The 14,740-nt window shown below is 55.5% G+C and overlaps 1 protein-coding gene and 2 long non-coding RNA genes across 6 annotated transcripts in view; 2 read left to right on the top strand and 1 right to left on the bottom strand.

Moving 5' to 3' along the window:
• LOC106631740 (uncharacterized) overlaps positions 1-7,933 on the bottom strand; it is a 28,767-nt gene extending 20,834 nt beyond the window's left edge. For 3 of the 4 annotated variants that reach the window (XR_008731065.1, XR_008731063.1, XM_055702984.1), the window contains exon 1: positions 441-657. The gene's annotated coding sequence lies outside the window, so the exon portion shown is untranslated. Of the gene's footprint in view, positions 1-440; positions 658-7,875 lie in introns of those variants that run through there. The other variant, XR_008731064.1, reaches the window with a different exon arrangement.
• On the top strand, positions 1,646-7,869 carry LOC129735429 (uncharacterized). The gene is made up of 3 exons (XR_008731066.1): positions 1,646-2,552; positions 4,321-4,751; positions 5,801-7,869. It is a non-coding gene; the product is annotated as an uncharacterized LOC129735429 (long non-coding RNA).
• Positions 7,934-8,012: 79 nt separating the features above from the next.
• Positions 8,013-14,064, top strand: LOC129735430 (uncharacterized). The gene is made up of 3 exons (XR_008731067.1): positions 8,013-8,397; positions 11,750-11,868; positions 12,993-14,064. It is a non-coding gene; the product is annotated as an uncharacterized LOC129735430 (long non-coding RNA).
• The last annotated feature ends 676 nt before the right edge of the window (positions 14,065-14,740 follow it).

The raw sequence follows: 14,740 nt of genomic DNA, 5'->3' as shown, positions 1-14,740 counted from the left end.
GAGACTGTACATACAAAAGCTGCATGTGACATCACGGCAGGGGTGGGAAAAGGGCATCCCCAGTCCTTCGCAGTCCAGGTTTAGTTAATAAGTGGGAAACGGGCCTAAAGCTAACGTGACAAAATCTCATGAGAACAAAAGTAAAACATTGCCTCTCAGCAAGAGGAATACAAAAGCGAAAGTGCTGCTCAAAGCAGCCTCCTTGGAGCAGCCAGCAGAGTGACAAAGTGGGGAACGGGCTGCACCCCTGCACACTGCAGCTCTGCCCACCCGCAGACCCCAGCCCCTGCCACAGGGCACGGCCTGCCGGCCAGGGACCAGCACAGCCCCTCCAAGCCTCCGGCAACACCCAACGTTTAAGAATCCATTATAGATCAGACATACTGAAACAAAGAACAGACAGCATTGTTTAGGTGCCTTCCCACACAACCAGTCAATACCTTATGGCCAAATTATTTAAGCAGCCAGTCATTTCTTGGGCTGGGCCCAGGCTTGGGCATTGAGACCGAAGCTGTTCAGGTGTCCATCCTGCCTGGCGGAACAGCGACAGTCGGCTTGATTCCCTTCTGTTCACAGACAAGAGAAGACAATGCAGTATTACCATTAGATTGCAACACTACCAGAATCATTCCTGGTGTGTATTGAAGTACAACAGTAAGTCATTAGACATAGCACGTAAAAAGTGTGGAGAGGAGAGGTTTATGTATAGCCAAGCACCACTTACTCCAATTTGTAACTGACAAATCAACTGAAATTGATAAAAACCAAAATTTAACAGGTCTGCATTAACACACACAAAGTAAACGTAGGAAGATGCAAGTTTAGGCTTAAGGGTCAAATCAGTGGAGCCTTCCCTGGAGAGAGGGAGGCCCTTTCCTCTAACCAGCTCACCCCATTTGTCAGCCTACCAGGATTTAAAGATGCAACCAAAGTCAAGTTTTGCCAGAACAGCTGCTTGATTTCTAGTAGAAAAAGCCTATTCACTCAGCAGCTTTACTCCCGAAATGCATCCAGGAGTCCTTGTCGCAATTTCAGAAGGACTAGGCCAAGGGTCCTCAAACTTTTTAACCAGGGGGCCAGTGCGTGGATGAAGTGGCAGGCAGTCATCTGCGGCTGCTTGGTTTCCACCCCCAACCCCCGCCCTGGGGGGGGGGCGGCCCAAGGGGGTTCTGTAAATACGGGGAGCCGGATTGAGGACCCTGGGGGGCTGTATCCAGCCCACAGAGGACCCCTGGACTAGGCAAAGACTTGCCTCGCAAAAGTACCGAGTATAACAGGAGCTTGTCTGATCTGCCAGTGTAATAGATTTGTGTCCTATACACTCTTCAAGAGTTTGTGGCATTGAAAATGCTCTGAATTCAGCCGTCCCTTTTTCCCATGAATCTCACAGCAGGCATACAGTGATGGAAAGACTATGAGAGCATCCATCCAAGAAAAGCAGAATAGCATCTTATGTGTCTCTCAGCTTCTGGAGTCACATGACTGGCAGCTTTATCCAAGCGTTGTTTAAATGGATTGTGCTCTACGTCCAGCTGCTGCTCTCCTGCTACGTCCATGGCATTGACACTCAAATCTGAAATCAGTGATGAGCAAGGAAAGCGGTCTATGAACACACATTTGTTACGGCCTGTGGCAAGCTGAGGAAGTGAAAAGACAGAATCTTTCAGCCAGCAGGGTAAGAATGTGCCAAACTGGGAGAGTGTGCACGGCTGGGGCCAAGTGACCTACAGGGAATAAAAAGCATGCTGCAGCATGCTAAATGGCCCTCCCAGGTACGGGATTGGGTTTGGTGTCCAAGAAGAACCATTTACAACTTCCAAGAAAGTGTTACCCTGAAAGGTAGACGCACTTAAGGCAAAAAGCCAAAACCAAACCCCTCAAAGCCCAGAACCATTCTCAGGAACGCAGGAGTTAAGCCTAAAATTGGTTGAAAGCTGCCTCCTACCTCTTCCCCCGCCACCCTTCCCCCTTCAACATCAGCACATTTCCTTGTGATCTCTTTTCACAAAGAAGATTGAAGTCTGCGGTCTCAGCTTGGTATCAAAGCACCACTACGTGCTTGCTGGCTACATGCTCTCATAGAAGGCTGACAGCTTCTCCGCACGAAACAGCTGAGGCTCCCAGTCTCTCTGGCCTTCCTACGCCCTTTTAAATGCGAGGAAGGTGTTGCTAGGTAGGGCCTGGCGGCCGGAAGATCTCACGCTGTATGGAAACATAGGGCCCCCCTCCAGGTAGCCAACAGCTTTTAGTTTATGATGTAAGCAGACGGAAGTGACATTGTAAACCTAGGCTATATAGTGTCGCATCGTTCAGCAATAAACGCCATTTGCCATCCACCACATTGGTGTCTGTGAGCCGATGGACCGTGTGGCCAGGGGTCGGCCGCCGTGCCGTTCCTGACCCAGGTCACCGTGTGCCTGTGAAGGCAACAAGTGGTGCCAAAACCCGGGAACAATCACCTGGAGTCGGGTGAACGGCGGCCGGAGCGGCAGGACCAGCCCAGCGGGGAGGACGCTCCCGGACCAACCAAGAGGATGGAAGCTCTTGCGAAGGTCGTATTACAGCTGCATAAGCAGTGGGGTACTGACTGTAAGCCCAAAGATTTTACTCTCGCAGTTGCGAGACTTTTGGAGCTCGGGGTCATTGACCAGCCAGTGGATATACTCCACCCAGATGCGTGGGACAAATGTTCCCGCGCTTTATGCGTTTAAACGATGTCTACTGGTAGTGGGGAAAATCTGAAAGCGTGGGGGAAAGTCGTCCAGGCTCTCCAAAAAGCTAGACACGAGCAGGAGACCTGGAAGGCTGCCAGGGATTGTCTGTTAACCACCCCGCGGGTGGGAATTGGGGCGGCTACGCGTACCTCACGCCCCCCGGCTGAGGAGGGTTCCGTCGACCCTCAAAGCCGACAGAAAGGTGACGCGCCCACTCAGCGTCCGAAAGACTCTAACATCTTCAGCTCGCCCACTGACTCCTCGGCGAACTCCTTTTGGGGCAAACTGGCTGCAGAGGCCAGGGGTGCTGAGGCGAAAGCCGAGGCCGAAAATACACGGATTGAACCAGCACCCGATATGCCCCAAGATGGCGCCGAGCAGCAAGGGGAAGGGCGGGGCGAGACCGCCCTGGCGGGAGCAGGGGGGCAGCGCTAGAGTTAATAAGCGCATACAGAGGGGAGGAGGAGAATGGGAAGGAAAAGAGTGATTGGCATGACCAAAAAAGGGAAAAGATCACGAGCGAGGGGCAGAAAGCCAATCAGAATGACCCTCCCCAAAACCGTCCTTATAAGGCAGGCGCCTCCCCAAGCGGGAGGCTGGGCGGGCAGAAAGGGAAAGAACCACCTGATTATGCAAGACAAGGGAGGGGCCGAAGCCCGACCACACACCACCAGCACCCGGCAGTGAGCAGTCAGTCGGACTCCGACTCCGACTCCGACTGGGAGAATTGGCTTGCAAATACAAAGACCAAATTATCACCACTCACGGGAAAAGAAAGACATAAGGGGACAGAAATCACGCTCACTGATTGGAGAAAAATACAAATTGCATGTGCCGATTGGGCCCCACCAGACACACTAGCATTCCCGGTCCGAGCGACGGACGGGGGACAGAGGGTTCATTCGCCCTTAAGCCCTAAGGATATACAAGCGATTGTTAAAGCAATCGCGGACAAAGGACTCAATTCTGCCATGGTCTCCACCCTCATAGATGGGGTTTTGGGGGGGGATGATTTGCTCCCATTCGATATAAAACAGACTTGTAGGTTGATTTTTGATGGGGCAGGGATGATATTCTGATTGCCGCACCATCAGGCAATCAGGTAGACCACCTGGTGACAATAATTTCAGAAACCCTCAAGACAAACGGGTTTGAAATCGCGAGTGCGAAAATTAAAAGAGGACCCTGTGTCAGTTTCTTGGGAATGGGAATCACAAGTTCTTATATAACACCTCCTCAAATAAAAATCCGTCGAACCGTTAAAACACTCCATGATATGCAACAGTTAGTGGGGTCTTTGCAATGGCTCCACAATGTTGTCCTGATCCCTCCCGAAATCATGGCCCCCCTGTACGATCTTTTGAAAGGGAAACACCCATGGGAACAAAAAACCGACGACAACAGAGGCAATAAACTCTCTCGACTTTATCGAACAACAGGTGTCATCAAACACGCTCGCCAGGTGGAACCCAGCTATACCACTCGATCTGTATGTGCATTTCACGGAGCAGGGGGGGAGTAGGAGCGCTGGCCCAAGGCCCTCCTGAAAAAGCTCAGCCAATACAATGGGTAGTTCTGGGGAAAACGTCATGTGCTTTCTCTCCAGGAGTCGAGTGCCTCGGTAACCTCATCATGAAAGGCAGAAAACTCGCCCTGACATCTGGGCATTGAGCCAGCCAGAATATACCTACCCTTTCGCAAACAGCTCCCAGCACAATCAGTGGCAATGTCAGAATATCTAGCTATAGCCCTCGCCAGATTTGGGGGGGAAGTCTGGTATGCCACAAAGCCCCCCTGGACTCAAATGCTAGCTATTGTCGACGTCGACCTTCCACGGAAAATCATGGACCGGCCCCAACAGGGACCAATGGTCTTCACAGACGCATCCTCAGCGACCTCAACCGTGGCAGCAGTATGGCAGTCGGGAGGAGAATGGCACTGCGTCAAAATGACCGATCGTGCGATCTCCGTCCAACAGCTGGAAGCAGCAGCTGTATTGCTGGCGTGCGGTCTGACCCAACAGAACATCTCAACATAGTAACTGATTCAATGTTTGTGGCCAAGCTTTGCTTAGCCATGTCAGGGCCCGGTGTGGCAACATCCACAATAGCTCTGATGCTAGAAGCAGCACTTTTTTCCCCGAAAGGGCACTATATCGGTTATCCATGTCAACAGCCATAACCCAATCAAAGGGTTCTTCCAAATCGGCAACGACAAAGCAGACGCCGCTGCAAAAGGGCTGTGGACACTGAAAGATGCCCGCCAATTACATGAGTCCCTCCACACTGGAGCTAAAGCGTTAGCAAAGAGATGTGGGATCTCGGCCACTGACACGAAACATATAGTAGCTACATATCCCCACTGTCAAAAAGCACCATTGTGGTCTAGCTGAGTCAACCCCAGAGGTCTTAAAGCCTCCGAGGTGTGGCAGACAGATTTTACGCTCTGCCAATTGCTAAAACCTCGAGCATGGCTAGCAGTAACTGTAGACACATATAGCGGGGTGATCGTAGCGACACAACACCTTAAGACCAACGCTAAGGCAACCATCCAACATTGGCTAACAGCCATGGCGTGGCTTGGCATCCCTAATCAGATCAAAACGGACAACGGTCCGAATTTTGTGTCTAAATCAGCCCAGGCATTCGCTCTGAAATGGGGTATTACTCTGATACACGGCATCCCATATAATAGTACAGGACAAGCCATAGTCAAACGAGCAAATCAAACTCTGAAATCTAAATTAGAGGTATTAGCAAAACCAGAAGGTTTTACCAACGCCATTCCCTCAAGGGACCAGACATGCTTATTAGCGACAGCCCTATTAGCTTTAAACCAGTTCCCATGGGGAGACAAGGTGAATAGCCCTGCCCAGAAGCACTGGGCCACTCGAGCGCTAGAAGAAGGTCCGTACGTTATGATCAGAAATGAGCTAGGAGAGTGGGAACAAGGGTGGAAATTAGTTCTGACAGGGCGAGGGTATGCTGCGGTCAGAAAAGATAACAGAATCAAATGGTGTCCACTTAAGTCTATCAAGCCAGACCTTCAGAATAAAACTAATGAAAACTGTGAGTTTTTATCTGCAGTACCGGATCATCGGACACCCCCGTAACCCATATACCCTGGTGACAAGAGAAGACGACAAGTTGGCAAGCGGCCTGTCCGCATCTGAGGACTCTGCACCGGTGGAGTCCAGACAACGGCGATACAGCCCCTGCAGGGGGGTCCAGCACCAGCTAGAAAGGGTCAACATCATGTTTGTAGAGCACCAACAACTGCTTTAAAAGTGTACTTGATCAGTATTTCCCCCGATTCTCCCTGGCTCTCCCCAAATATCCCAAGCCACACTCCATTACCCCCAGTCGTTTCCCAAGTGCCAATTGCTCAGTGTGCCTTATCTTTGTATATGTTAGCCTGTTTAGTTAAGCATGGGGGGGGGGGAAATGTTGCTAGGTAGGGCCTGGCGGCCGGAAGATCTCACGCTGTATGGAAACATAGGGCCCCCCTCCAAGCAGCCAACAGCTTTTAGTTTATGATGTAAGCAGACGGAAGTGACATTGTAAACCTAGGCTATATAGTGTCGCATCGTTCAGCAATAAACGCCATTTGCCATCCACACATTGGTGTCTGTGAGCTGATGGACCGCGCGGCCAGGGGTCGGCCGCCGTGCCGTTCCTGACCCAGGTCACCGTGTGCCTGTGAAGGCAACAGGAAGGCAAAGACCGGTAACATCTTGGGGGATCAGAAGGAAGTCAAGATTAACTACATTTAGAGCCCAACGCATTACCTGAAGGAATTACTACAACAGAACAAGAGGCAGGAACGATTGGTAGACAGGCAGGTAACATGCGCAGCAGCAGTACCCAGTCAGACTTGCAGGACTTGCAGTTACTTCATCCTGCAACTTTGTTTTGAATTTAGTTAAAAGGTAATCAGATTATTAATGTTCATTCTGCTTTGAAAACTTCCGGAGAAAGGCTAACGTGTGGCACTGGCATTACAGTCAGAATTCAGGTACCAAAATCACGGCAAAGCTGTGCCTTGCCAAGTGACTTCCAAAGCAGGCTCTCGAGCCTGTCAACAAGACAGTCAAGTCTGGAGTCCCAAGGGAACTCTGTGCCAGCTCTGTCAGTGCGACTGAGCTCTCTGACAAAGTACACCGCCATATAGAAACGTAAGTGGGTTTAAATCTCAGGCTCATTTACAATCTAGAAAAATGATACCACCCGACTGGACGCGCTGGTTTAAGCGCCCAGCAGGCCTGGCTGCCTAACCACGAGGGACCACCAATTCCTCCCCGGCTGTTGCCCAAGCAGCAGCGCAGCACTCGGAAGCAGCAGGCACACGGAGCCCCGTGAGCCCTCAGCAAGTACAAAAGTTATCCCTCCACAGTCAGCAGTCCGACCCACAAGCACAAGGCATACACGGAAAAATAACATCTAGACTGGCCTTCAGTTTAGCTCCCCCTGATGCGTCAACGTACAATTCCAGATGAACGCAGGTACAAAGAAAAAACAAAGAGCCCCGTTCCGCTCAGAAGCGAATCCAAAGGCCTCTTCCCCTCGGCTGCTCTGGCCCAGGAGCTGACTGTCACGACACAGGAGCAGCGAGACACCTGAGCTGCTGCCTCCCAACCCTCCCCGCTACCTAAGCGCTTGGCATTTGCAATACTTTTTAGAGAAAGACAGCAGTCAGGGCGGGGGGGAGTGGGGGGGATTCCGCTGCCGGCTATCATTCCTTTCCCTTGCCCGCAGGGGCGGGAAGAGGCTCCTGAGCCACCGCCCTGCGACAGCGTGACCGCAGGCTCCAAGGCAGCCTCTGCGGCCCGCGGGGGCCGGCAGCCCCAGCCCGCTGCCACGGCCACGGCCAGCGGCTGGGGGAAAGACAAAACCCCCGCAGACGGGGAGGGGGGGGGGGGGTGGGGCGCCCCACCGCCGCTCCTGGCCTCCTCGCTGAGGTAGCGGCGCAGCTCCGAGAAAAAAAAAAAGGCAGCACCCTGAGGAGCCCGCGGACCACCGTCACTGCCGGGGAGACGAGAACCGCCGGCAGCCCCGCCGGTCCTGGTCCTGGTCCCGCCCACCGCCAGGCCACGAGCGCCGGCCCGCCATGGGCCCCCCGGCCGGCCGCTGCCCCACGGCGAGGCCCGGGCCCGCCCGCTCACCCAGCGCGCCGCCGCACGCCTTGACCCGAAAGTCCTCCAGGCTGCCGGGGACCCCCCGCGCCGCCACCGCCACTCCCCAGCGCGCCGCGTGGCCGGAAATGAACCCACCTTCCGGGGCCGGGCCGGGGCCGCCGCTGGCCCCGCCCACGCCCGCCGGCCCCGCCCCGCCGGGCAGCGCGGCCCGGAGCCGGCCGAGGAGGGGCTGGGCTGCCGTTCCGCGCCGGGGCGGGCAGGGGCTCGGTGCCGCCGCGGGCTCCCCTCAGCCTGCCGGCCCCGGGGCTCTGCGGGGGCCGCCCGCGGGGTGCGGGCTGTGCCCACAGCGGCTGCCTGGGGGGGCTCGGTCCCGAGGCGAAGCTGCTGGCCGAGAGCAGCTGCCGCTCGGTGTCACAGCCCCCCGGCCCGCCGCTGACCCCGCCCTGCAAGGCGCTGCACTTGCTTACAGACGCTCTGCCGAGAGCAACCGAGCAGCCCCTCCGACCGGCTGGCACAGCGACGGAGCGGAAAGCAAATCCTCGCCGGAGGGTACGCGCTGCCGGGGGCAGGTGGGGGGGAGGGAGGGAAAGACCCGCTCACTTGTTCCACCTTCCAGCCCTGCCGCGTACTCTGCACCCCTTCACTCCGGTAACACCTCACTTTCCCGTCACAGGGAACGGCTATGAACACAAGAGGTTAAATCGTGCAACAGCTCATAATGGCTTAGTTATGCAAGGAAAAACCTAGTGTGAGCTTTTCCTAAGCCACATATTTACACCACTCGTTTCTTCCTACTAAAAAAGTGCAGTCCTGCGAAGTCTCTTCTATTTTTTAAAAAAATAATTTAAAGGTGCTGTTACTAACAGATGCTTCCAAATGCAAACAGAGCAAATGCACCCCTAGTTCCCACAGCAAAACGGAATGCATCATACAGAAAGGATTTAACAGCTTGAGCCACGTGGGTGCTTTTGCATACAGAGGCAATAAGTATGAATGCCCGGGCTGCGAGTGGGCAAAGGGCAGAGCGCACGGAACCCCGCAGCCGCAGCGAGCAGCACTCCCGGGGTCCGGTGGCGTAAACTGGGCTGAGACCCGGCCCAGTGCTCGCCCGGCCGGTGCTCGGCACAGGGTTGGTGGGGCGCTGCTGCCTCCTGGCGACCAAAAGTGGGTATTGCACCCGCCCGGTTGGGGGAGCGCTGCTGCTGTGACCCGGCGGCCAAAAATCGGTGCTGCAGCCCTGGCGACGCGCATGCGCGGTGGCGCCTCCCCAGTCGGCGCTGCCGGCCGCCGTTAACGGCATCGCGATCCCTTGTTGCGGGTAGCGCCGCGGCGCCCGCTGCTGCTGCCTCCCGGTAAGGAGGCGCCGCTGCCGTCCCCCGAGCACGTTGCCAGAGCGTGCTTGTCACGGGAGTACGGAGCTGCCGCGCCGTTGCAGCCCCGGGACAAAGGCAGCCCGCGGGTGCTCGCTGCTGCAACGGCCCCGCCCCTGGCGACAAGCCCCCACCTGGGGACCGCAGGGTGCGGGGCAGCTGCGCCCCTCCACGGTTTAATTTCCCGCCCACTCGGACACGCCACGCTTCTGCCCGTGCGGAGCGCGAGCCCGGGTCTTACCCGCCGAGCGCGCATGCGCTGCCCGTAGGTTTCCGGTAACGCCACTGCGCACGCGCGATATAGTCACTGGCAAAACTGAGGGCGGCGCACGCGCGGAAGTGCTGTGACTCCGCCGGGCGGCGTTGCGGAAGCGCATGCGCATTACGAATTGGGGTTCGGGCTAGCGTTGGGGTGGGGTTTGGGGTTCCCCATCTCGCCGCAGAAAGCAGGAAGCACAACTTTTGTGGTCCCGGGGGTCCCGGTCGCTGTCCCGGTCCCAAGTCGCAAGGGTCCCGGTCCCGGGGGTCCCGGTCTAGGTCCACGCCCGGGGGGTCCCGTTCCCGGCGGTCCCGGTCCCAAGCCGCGGGATTCCCGAGCCGCGGGATTCCGAACTCGGGGGTCCCGGTCGCGGTCCCGGTCCCGGTCCCGAGCCCAGGATGTCCCGGTTCCGAGTGTACCGGTCCCGGTGTCCAGGTCCCTGTCCTGGTCCCGGCTCGGAGCCCCGGGGGTTTCGGTCCCGGGGGTCCCTGTCCCGAGCCACGGGTGTCCCGGTTCTAGTTCCGGTCCCCAGCCGCGGTGTTCCTGGTCACGGCCCGAGCTGCGGTGTCCCGGTCCCGGGGTTCCCAGTCCCGTTTCGGGCCGCGGGTGTTCAGGTCCCAGTCTCGGTCCGAGCCGCGGGGGTCCCGGTCCCGGGGGTCCCCGTCTGAGCCTCGGGGGTCCCTGTACCGAGTCGCAGGGTCCCGGTCGCAGCCACGATCCCGAGCCGCGGGGGTCCTGGTCCCAGGGATCCCGATTCTGGTCCCGGTCACGAGCCGCAGAGGTCCAAGTCCTGGGGGTCCCTGTCCCGGGCTTGTTCCTGAGCCATGGGTGTTCCGGTCCCGAGGGTCCCGGTCCCAGGTTTCCCGGTCCCGGGGTTCCGGTCGTGGTGCCGTCACGCGCCGCGGGGTTCCCGGTCTCTGGCCGCGGGGGTTCCGGTCCCGGGGGACCTGATCCTGGTGCCAGTCCTGAGCTGCGGGGTCAGTCCCAGGGGTCCCGGTCCAGGTCCTTTGCCGTGGGGGTCCCAGTCCCAGGGGTCCTGGTCACGGTACTGGTCCTGAGCCCTGGCGGTCCCGGTCCTGGTCCCGAGCCACGGGGGTCCTGGTCCCAGGTATCCCAGTCCCAGGGGTCCTGGTCACAGTTGCAGTCCTGAGCTCTGGGGGTTCTGGTCCTGAGCCACAGGGGTTCCCTTCTTGGGCGTCCTGGTGGCGGTCCCAAGCCATGGGGGTTCCAGCCCAGGTCCCAAGCCATGGTGGTCCCCGTTCCGGGGGTCCCGGTCCTGGTCTCGAGCTGCAGGGGTCCAAGTCTCGGGCATCACAGTCCAGGCCCCAAGCTGCAGGGGTCCTGGGAGTCCCGGTCCTGAGCTGCAGGGGTTCCAAGCCAGGGGGGTCCAAGTTGCGAAGGTCCTGGTCCCAGGGGTCCTGGTCCCAAGCTGCGGGGGTCCTGGTCCCGAGTCATGGGGTCCCGGTCTTGAGCTGTGGGGGTTGTGGTCCCAAGCCGCGGGGGTCCCGATTCTGGTCCTGAGCCACTGGGGTCCAAGTCCCGGTCCCAAGCTGTGGGTGTCCAAGTCCCAGGGATCCCTGTCCCAGTCCCGAGCCACAGGGGTTTCGGTCCCAGGGGTCCCGCTCCCTACATAGGGTGTCCCCTCATAGCTGAGGTCTCCAAAGTTGCTGCAAGAGGGTCCAGCTTTTGTACTATTGAATAAACAAGCTCACCTAATGGCAAATGCAGAAACATCTGGTTTCACTCTCCTCTCAGGTCCCACCAAAGCCTGGCCAGGGCTCAGGGAGGATGCGAGGGAGTTTCCTTTATCTACTGGATTTTTCTCACCAGGTTCCAAACAAGGCCAAACAGCTGGATTCACAGCCTTGGCCACCTGTCTCTAAGCAAGGAAGGATGCACTATCTCTTCTCTCAGGATTATAGTTTGTCTAAGCTACATCTTTTGCTGAGGATTGTACATAGATCACTAAGGATCATGCCTGTTTCACTCATGACAGGATACTAAATATACATATATATCTATTGTAAAAGAAGAGACTCCAACTCTTATGGGTTACTCTAGGTTTGCAGTTTTAATCGGTCCAGCAGCGTTGGGTCACCTCCGCAGAGAGTGACAAGCTTACAAGATTTTCAGCTCTACATTTACAGTCTCTACAAAGCATTACCTAATCTATTGGTTTCAAACAAGTCTTTTATTAGTCATTATCTTGACAGTCGGTTTCACAAGTTGTTCTATATCTTGACCACTTCGCTATTTTACTTTTTCTTTCAAGGATGATCACTTCAGGTTCTGCACGTCTCAGTTCTGAGTAATCACAATGGACAATCTCCACCGTCTCAGCCTCCTAGAGGTCAGGGTCTTGTGTACTTAGAAACTTCTTTGAACTGTCAGGTACAGTCTTACTAATATTAAACTTTCATTGTCTAGCATCTATTTGCCGACCGTGCTTGCAGTCGTGGTCTGAGGCTATACAGGGGACAAAGCTGAGGTGTACAGCCTACAGCAGCATTGATCTAGCATTTTTCCTCCAACATCTATACCATTCAGTTGGCAGCTCCATCTAAAGGTCAACTTTGGCTCGGGGCCTGTGGCTCAGGCCTCAGTACATCAGGCCTTCATTGATTTTTAGAACCGTCACCGAGTTTCAGGGCCTAAACTTACCTTGGTTAGCATCTTCGCCAGGTTTCAGGAATCTGAATTTCTCCCCCTAACCACCCTAACACTAAACACAGTAATTTCCCTAACCCTAAGTAACTTTAATGTCCTAAGCCTAAGTATACTAATCGACATAACCTTAATCAGTCTAACTTTAGGGGAAGCCTGCGTAGGGGGTGGGAGTGAAGCAGTGTGGAGGGGAAAGGGGAGGAAGAGACAGCAGGAGAGGAGAGCTAAGGAGAGGAGTTGGGGAGAGTGGCAAGGGCAGGAGAGGGGAGGGGTGGGGAGGGGAGAGGTGGGGAACTGAAGAGAGGGGAAGACAGGAGAGTAAAGAATAGGGGTGGGGAACAGATAGGAGCGGAGGGGTTGGAGGGGAGGAGTGGAGATAGGAGAAGAGGAGAGGAGAGGAGAGAGGAGGGGAAGGGAGAGGAGGATAGCTTTCAATGAAATCAGAATACCACTTTTGGCTTTTACAGCTAGAGGTATTTATTTCAGAATTTTAACCAGAATACCTTTGGTTTGAATTACTACTATTATTATTATTAGTAGTAGTAGTGATGTTATTATTGTTATTATTATTGTTATTGTTATTATTACTTCATGAAAACTATAGCAAAATATTTCCATCTGCTTGAAAAACTAAATGCTCTTTCATGGAGTGTTTACATTTCTTAAAGTTGTTTTATTTGTCTGGTCTTATAAAAACTGAGGTCAAACTATCAAACAGCAAAACATGCTCAAAACAGCAGCATGCACACTTACACCCTCCTTTTATTCCTAAGTGCACTGTGAAATGTGCTGAGAATCCATCAGATGGCAAGATCACTACTTGATTTATCCCACATCATATTTTCTTACAGGAGAAAAAAAAATCAAGGCTATCTTCTGGGTGGATAAGTGGACTTCCAGGAATTTCTCCCGCAATGATTTGTGCATAATAAGGATTTTTTTTCCTTATCATAGGAGAAGAGCACAAAGTCAATCACAAGACAGATTTAGTGGCCAGCCTCTTAAATATCTACTTGCAGAGCAGAGGCAGAAACGGTCTAATGCCTGGCCTTTTGGCAGATCAGACTGGGTATGGTCAGATGTGCCGGGGTAAATAAACTGCTGGTGCCCTACAGATGACCCACAAAAAATTTGCAATTTTCTGGCACTTTTTCACTCTTCCTTGAACACCTCTACATTACAACTGTTTTTTTTTTCTTCTCCCTTAATTGCTGTTCTTTAAGGGGTGTGGTGCTGAGAGAGGCAAGATTTATATTAAAAGACAGCTTTTTCTTTTTCCCTGCTTGTTCACAGGTTAGTGAATTACTCTATGTGCCTTCCAGGCATCACAGAATCACAGAATTGTTTAGGTTGGAAAAGACCTTTAAGATCATCAAGTCCAACTGTTAACCCAGCACTGCCAAGCCCACAACTGAACCATGACCCTAAGCACCACATCTACACCTCTTTCAAATATCTCCAGGGATGGTGACACCATGGCATCCCTGGGCAGCCTGTTCCAGTGCTTGACAACTTTTTCAGTGAACAATTTTTTTCCTAATACTCAATCTAAACTTCCCCTGGTACAACTTGAGGCTGTTCCCTCCTGTCCTGCCGCTGGTTCCTTGGGAGCAGAGACCGACCCCCCTCGCTGCAGCCTCCTGCCAGGCAGCTGTAGGGAGCCAGAAGGGCCCCCCTGAGCCCCCTTTTCTCCGGGCTGAGCCCCCCCAGCTCCCCCCGCCCCCCCAGAGCTGTGCCCCAGCCCCTTCCCCAGCCCCTGCCCGGCTCTGGACACGCTCCAGCCCCTCCGGGTCTGCCTGGGGGTGAGGGGCCCAACGCTGAGCCCAGGGCTCGAGGGGCGGCCGCACCAGGGCCCAGCACAGGGGGACGGGCACTGCCTGGCCCTGCTGGCCACGCTGCTGCTGACACCGGCCAGGGCGCTGCTGGCCGCCGTGGCCACCTGGGCACACTGGGGGCTCATGCCCAGCCGGCTGCCGACCAGCCCCCCCAGGCCCTTCCCCGCCGGGCAGGTCCCAGCCCCCTGCCCCCAGCCCGCAGCGCTGTGGGGGGCTGGTGTGACCCACGGGCAGGGCCCGGCACTCAGCCCTGTTGGGCCTCACACAGTTGGCCTTGGCACTCAGGACGATCTGCTCCATAACCTTCCCCAGCACCGAGGTCAGCCTGACAGGCCTGTAGTTCCCTGGATGCTCCTTCTGGCCCTGCCTGCCGATGGGCACCGCACGGGCTGACCTGCCGTCGGCCGGGACCCCCCAGTTAGGCAGCACTACTGGGAGATCATGGAAAGTGGCTCGGTGAGCGCTGCTGCCAGATCCCTCAGTGCCCTTGGGTGGGTCCCACCCGGCCCCGCAGACCTGTGCGTGTCTACGTGGTGTAGCAGGTCACCAACCATTTCCCTGTGGATTATGGGGGCTTCATTCTGCTCCCCGTCCCTGTCTCCCAGCTGAGGGGGCTGGGTACCCTGAGAACAACTGGGGTCTGATTGTTAAAGGCTGAGGCAAAGAAGGCATCGAGTACCTCAGCCTCTTCCTCAGCCTGTGTCGCTATGTTTCCTCCCACCTCCAATAAAGGATGGAGATTCTCCTTGGCCCTCCTTTTGTTG

The sequence above is a fragment of the Falco cherrug genome, chromosome 2 (genome assembly GCF_023634085.1).
Source record: "Falco cherrug isolate bFalChe1 chromosome 2, bFalChe1.pri, whole genome shotgun sequence".
NCBI lineage: Eukaryota > Metazoa > Chordata > Aves > Falconiformes > Falconidae > Falco > Falco cherrug.
Note: the sequence above shows the minus strand (reverse complement) of the source record. Positions and strands in the feature narration are given on the sequence as shown.